Here is a 6,967-nt window from a genome sequence, read left to right on the forward strand (position 1 = left end):
AAGGAAGGAAGGAAGGAAGGAAGGAAGGAAGGAAGGAAGGAAGGAAGGAAGGAAGGAAGGAAGGAAGGAAGGAAGGAAGGAAGGAAGGAAGGAAGGATTAAAATTGGACATTGGACCCCTCAGTCCTCAGGCATCCTTCAAGCTCCCACTGGCCACCATCTTCCTTCCAGGTTGTCCTCCCACTATATCGCCTTGTCTCCTCCATCCCTCATTTCTGCCCTTTCCAGAATTTCTGTTTACTTCTTATGCAAAATATTTATATAAGAGCTTTTTCCGTCATAATGCTATCACCTTCTTAGTCATTTCCCCTAGGCTTCATCTTCTACATCTTAAGCATTTTACCAAGGCACTTGTCTAAATTGATACTGTTCTCTCCCTAAAAGAAACTCTGCTGCCAACGATTCAAACAAAGCTATTTTTTGCCCTGCTACACTTGTTTAGACACCCCAAATACAGTGCCAAATGTAAGAAAAGAATTCAGCAACAGAATTTGAAGTTATTTGGTATTTAAAGAGTAAAAGAAAAATAAAAACAAGTCACAACTGACTCATCCCAACATTCTGAAACTGAAGCTCTGTATGTGTCAGCAAAGGACCTAATTAAAAGATTGCCTCCCCCTACCTCCCCCACAGGTGTCAAAGCTCACAGTCACATGGGGAAAGGAACTAAAGGCAGGCAAATGGCATGCACATCTCCATACCTTTTAATTGGTGTGATTCCACCCTTGTCCCTGGGGAGCAGCAGCTGAGAACCTGTCCACGCTGTCCTCTCAGGGCCACATCAGAAGGGAAATCATCAGGTACTGAATGACTTCTTAAAAAGCAGCATCATTCTTCTGTAAGATCTCACTGTTCCCCCATTCTTTAGATTCATCGTGCAGAGTGAGCTGTTAGTTGTGGATTTGGGCACCTTATTCCATGCTTCACATCATCCACTGGGCAGATACAATAACCATCTATCCGGCTTCAGTTCACCTGATTAAATTAGTAGGCACCTACTCTGAATGAGCCAGAGCATAGAGAGGGGCCTCTCATAACATGGGTGGTTGGAAATACCAGTTGACTGGCTATCCGGCTCTAGTTCAGCATTAACAGCATATGTCTCACTGGATATTGCATTACCTTGTGGAACACACAGAAATCAGCTAAGATTCTTAAATGCATCACACATATTTTCCCAGGTAGTTTAGTAAAACGGTAAAAATAAGAGACTCTGGAATCAGACTGCCTAGGTGAGGATCCTGTCTCTACCATTCAAAGCCTTAGTGACCATGAACCATTGACTGAAAGTTTTCAAGCTTCAATTTCTCATTTGCGATTACAATATAATTACAGTAGCTACCTCACAGAGTTGTTGTGAATAGACGTACCACACCTAGAACAGTGTTTGGTACATAGTGCCAATAAATATGAGGGATTATCATCACCTGGACAAACAGATTCCCACTAGCTCAGGCATAGAAGATCTGAACTTCATACACCTCTGCTTCTAATTGAGCTTACGAATTTTTGGAGAGTGGATTAAACTCAAAGTACAGAATATTAAAAATTAAAATTTCAAGTAGGCACCAACATCCCAATAAACATGAAATTACAAAGCAAGTTGCCAAATTATTTCTTGAAAAATTTATGAAAGAATTCTGTGAACCAGTTTTATAACTCTCAAGATCTCTCAGCCAGACCAAGGAGTTAGAGTATGGAAGAGAAAGATTTACGAACAGATTTTTTTTTTTTAATGGAGAATTGTTACTCTGCTGTGGTTCTACCACCTCCTAGGGGGAAGGGTGGATAGATAGAGCTATTGCCTGATGAAAGAAGTGTCTATGGGGCTACTTGGGAAAGTTAATATGTGATCTTTTCTAGCTGGAGAATTAATGTACTGAGATTTCCCTTCCCTTGTACCCCCCAAGAAAATTTTTCAGATGAGAAACTAGCTAACTGCCTCAGCAGTTCCAGAAAAAGCCTGCTTACTTGGGATCCTTATGGAATCTCAGAGCTCAAGGGGGCAAGGGATGCTTGAATTCTTCCTGTGATCAAGAAGAGGTTGGGTAGGGTAAGAGAGACACAGCACAGAGTTACTGGGGGTTCTTTTCAAAAAGGTCTCCTCAGGTGTCAGAATCCCCAGCAGCAAAAATATGGAGGAAAACTGGCCAATTCCTGAGGAAGGCTGAGAAACGAATCCTATAAAACTCCCTGTAATAGAAATGTATTTATCCAGGTCAAGGCAGAAAGAGTAGAACACAGCAAAAAAACCCCAATGAGCTAATGAAAGTGTCACACAAAAGAGTTGGTTTTGAATATCTGCTTGACCCAACAGCAAAAAGCCCCCGATGAAGTTACCAGTTCAAGTAAGAAACAAGCAAGTCCTCCTACTTTTCTTCTTTTTCTTCCTGTTTCACCTACTTCCACTGGAATTTCAAACAGCAGCTGGTGAGGAAAAAGCAGCAGCACTGGGCAGAGAAACACAGGGGAAGTTATCACACCTCTTTCTCATTCACAGACTCGCTACCTGAAGCAGGCCAAACCTGGAGGAGGGAACAGAGTTGCTACCAAATTCAGTTCAAGGTTTTGAATAGTACCTTCGACTATACACTTTATTTACTCAAAGCAAACAAACTGTATTTTTGCCTATCTATTAGTTAAAGTGAACAAAAAAGTCATAGATCTGCCAGAGTTTTCATTTGGAAGAGAAAATTCTCTCCCCTGAATACATTTTGAAAAAGATGATGGGAAATGAAAATAAATTTGTACTCTGATTTGTGAGCTTGAACCTCACAAGTCTTCATATTCCACATACCAGTTTCATCACTATCAGAACCACAGAGAGCATCATAATTCAGAGTCAGGAGTAGACTACAAAGAAAGCAGGTTTTCCAAAAGATGGAAATCTATAGGTAGAAATATCATCCAGGCTCCCCAGGCACACCTCTACTTTCTCTTCCCAGATGAAAAGCTAATCTTTATGGTATTGAGTATGGTTTAAGAGGCTCAATATTTCTGAGCATTCTCTTAGGTTGGAATGTCTAAAATTTTAGTGTAGGACAATGGTTCTCAAAGTGTAATCTTTAAACCAACAAACAGCATCAGCATCACCTGAGAACTAGTTAAAGCTAATCTTTATGGTATTGAGTATGGTTTAAGAGGCTCAATATTTCTGAGCATTCTCTTAAGTTGGAATGTCTAAAATTTTAGTGTAGGACAATGGTTCTCAAAGTGTAATCTTTAAACCAACAAACAGCATCAGCATCACCTGAGAACTAGTTCGAAATGCAGATTCTCAGTTCTCACCCCAGGCTTACTAAATCAGAAACTTATGGAGAGGACCCAGCACTCTGTATTTAACAAGCCTACCAGGTGATACTGATGTAGCTAAAGTTTGAGAGCCACAGGTGTAGTATATTCCAGAATACTGCCATAAGCCCCCGTATTAAAAAGCAGCAATTTGACAAATTCTCGGCTTTGATTTTTTTAAGTTAGGCAACAGAAAGGACATTGCCTGAGGTAGGAGATGATTGTACCAAAACACAGATGGGGTCATGTGGATACTATTAATGAGCACAGGAAGGTAGGGGCAGGAAGTCATGCAAGAAATCATGCTAGCCTCTTTTGACAACTATTTTATGTGACAATAAGCAGACAGGTGGGAATAAGTCTAGTACAAATGCATTCATCCACCCAGGTTCCCTAAATATCATGACCATGACTATTCTGCACGTGTAATTGTTTTTAAAAAATGGTTAAATTCTTTACTAAACACTTCAGAGTATAAGTAAAGCTCAGAAAGAGTTTTCTATATATATGCTGTACAATTGCACTATTTTTTAAATGAGCTGGAAGCTTGGGTCTTGTTACATGAATGAGTAATGTAACTGTATCCCTCTCTATCTAGTGGGCATGTCCACACACACACACACACACACACACACACACCTGTTTATCTAAACCCATACTGTACCCATACAAGTAAGTGCAACTTACTCGGTCTATGGTAATCCCTACAGCTACAGATTCACCTCAGGAGGATGAAAAAAGTCAAGGTTTTTCAGTTTTAAAACAGCAAGTCTACCCAGTGTCACTCAAGTATTCAATCTTCGTTTGTTGAACACCTGACTATTTGTACCAGCATCATTATAACGTTAGTAGCTATTGTGTAATATCCCTTTTTACATGTCAGGCACATCATGCTTACAGGATTTTTCTCACTTAATCCTTACGAAAATTTATTGTGGGAGTAAGATTATTCCCATTTCAGAGCAGAAACTGACATTAACACTCAGTCACCTAGCTGGGAAGTGGTAGATCTGCATTGTCAACCCAGGTAGTATATTCTCTGTTCCGTTAACACCTATACCATATTGCTTCCTATGATAACTGAGAGCATTTGATATATTAGTCTATAATAATAGATAGTCTGCTTGTGGACATAGATTATCCATTCTCTGTCCAAAATTTATCGAGCCCTGGTTCTACCATTTACTACCAGTGGAAACTTGGGCAAGGTACCTAACCTCACTGAGCCAAAGTTTTCTCCTCTAGCACACAGAGCTGTTCTGAAAATTATATACAGTATGTCCAGCAGCTGGCACATTGAGGTCCATAAAATTCTTAGAAACACTTAGAAGTATAAGGGCTTCACCGTCACCCCAGACAGTTCTCACTAGATCAAGGCAGACCTGAAAAGTCTTTCTGGTGGAAAGGATCATCTTTCATATTTCCAACTTGGAAACTGGTCCGCTTAATAGTGTTTTCCATGAAAACCGTGGCTTTGTATATTCAACTGAGAAAAAGTGTAAGAATATTAACATGCCCCCATTCACATGAAGGTACACACAAAAGCCACAGGGCCAAAAGCTATTAGCCACCAGCTCAGGCATTCAACCAGACCCTATAATGGGGACTTATATTACATTACTCTACTTAATCCCCATGGCAGTGAGTTTGATATCATTCTAACTACATTCTAAGTGAAGAAATTAAAGCACAGAGAGGTTAATCGACTTGCCCATGTCACACATTAGTAGAGTTATGATTTAAACCCAGGTTAGTCTAAGTTTAAAAGTCCATACTATCCCAGTATGCAGTGTCGTCTCCCTTGTATAAAGATACATATGGTTTATGCACCATTTCAGAAACAGACAACTGTCTACTCTTTACCATTAGTATAAATGATTGCTAACCATAAATATTAATATCAGCCTAAGTTTCCTCTATAGGCTGTATTGTCATGAAAAATGAGTTCCCCTTACTAGGCCACAGGCTCTTTATCTGAATGGAACTACACTGGTGTTTCTCAATTTTTAGTTGTCACCTTCATGTGTGCCATCTTCATGACTTTTGCTTTTTCCAAGTGACATCTGCAAGGACAGCCATTATTACCCACAAATAAAAGGCATTCATAGAAATAGATACAAATTACACCAAACTAGGCTGGCCAGTTAGCTCAGTAGTTGGTTAGAGCACAGTGTTATAACACCAAGGTCAAGAGTTCGGATCCCCAAACCAGCCAGCTGCAAAAAAAAAAAAAAAAAAAAAAAAAAAAAAAAAAAAAAAAAAACCCACCTAAAACAAAAAAATTAAACTAAACAATTATATTAGATCCTAGCTAGATAATGTTCCTTCTCTTTTCATGAAAATGAAGATTAACAAGTATTAAGTGGTAAACAGAAACTAGTATCAACCTGAAACTTTCTACTGAACATAATCAGAATGATTTTATATATAATATCAAAGAAGAAACACTATTCAGTAGGTGATTTAATGTTATTTACTACCTTGTCCGGGTACCAACTAAAATCATCACATATGCCACTGAAGAGTATTTCCTATGGCCCCAGGGGTAGCTCTACCACACTTCAGGAAATAATGAACCAAAACATTTTCAGGGTTCCTTCTGGTCCTTCAATATTATGGAAAATTTTCCAACTTATGCCTTTGTCAATCCACCTATTACCCAAGATAATGTACATTCATTCAGGCAGCGCTCAGCATTGTGTGGGTGTGTCATAAATATTGGTAATGGACAGATAATACAGACCTCACCCCCACTTGAAGGAACACTAATGGTCAGAATACAAAAGAGCAAGTTGTCCAATTCACTTGTAATTTTAACAGTTCCCTGAAGCTGAATATGTCTGCAGTGACTAGGAACAAACATTGTGGAAAAAACCTCCCTGTCAAAACAGAACACGGCTCACATCAGTTCAAAATACTGGGAGGAAATTGTCCTAACTATTCTCTACTGAGTGAAGTGGGCTATCAGTTCATATCTGGAGTTTATCTGAAATTGCCTTCTAAATGTTCCTTTCTGCCTCCCCAAAATATTTTATTTATATAAAAGATAAGGTAGACAATCCCTAGTTAGAGGGAAGAAGCTATCAGAAAGAAAATGAACATATTTGCTTGCACCCTCCTGGCTTTCCCCAAACAGTAGACATTAAAACAATGAATAATGTATTGGGGAAATAACAACTGATGACAAATCGGATGACTTGATAAGAGTCCTTAAGAAGTGTTCTCTGGAAGGGAGAGCTCTGAGTAGGCAGCCAGTTTGGATGTATCTATAGAGGATTAGTGGACAGTGATGCAGGAAGGGGGTAGGGGATGAGCAGGCTGAAATTCCAGTGGATCTTGATATCTCTATGTTTTGAAACTATGATTTAAAACTCTGGGTGCATATTAATTAGATAATTACTACAAATTAATTGTCTTTCATTATCCTGTGGCAGGCCCACCGTTTTTGCGGTGGTAGAACAGGCCAGTAATTGGATATTTAGGAATGTTCTTACAACCGTGGGAGTACAGGTCAGTTAAACCAATTTAAAAATTAGCCTATTAAACCTAGAACCAAGTGAACAGTCTTGGGAAAAGCCAGGGGAAGAGGAGGAGAGACCTACAGAGTTCATGAAGGCAGGAGAAGCCACGATAAGAGAAAGAAAGAACTGCTCTGACCATTTTGAGTCTGACCACTT

Source organism: Galeopterus variegatus, unplaced genomic scaffold (assembly GCF_000696425.1).
Source record: "Galeopterus variegatus unplaced genomic scaffold, G_variegatus-3.0.2 Scaffold2304, whole genome shotgun sequence".
Classification (NCBI taxonomy): domain Eukaryota; kingdom Metazoa; phylum Chordata; class Mammalia; order Dermoptera; family Cynocephalidae; genus Galeopterus; species Galeopterus variegatus.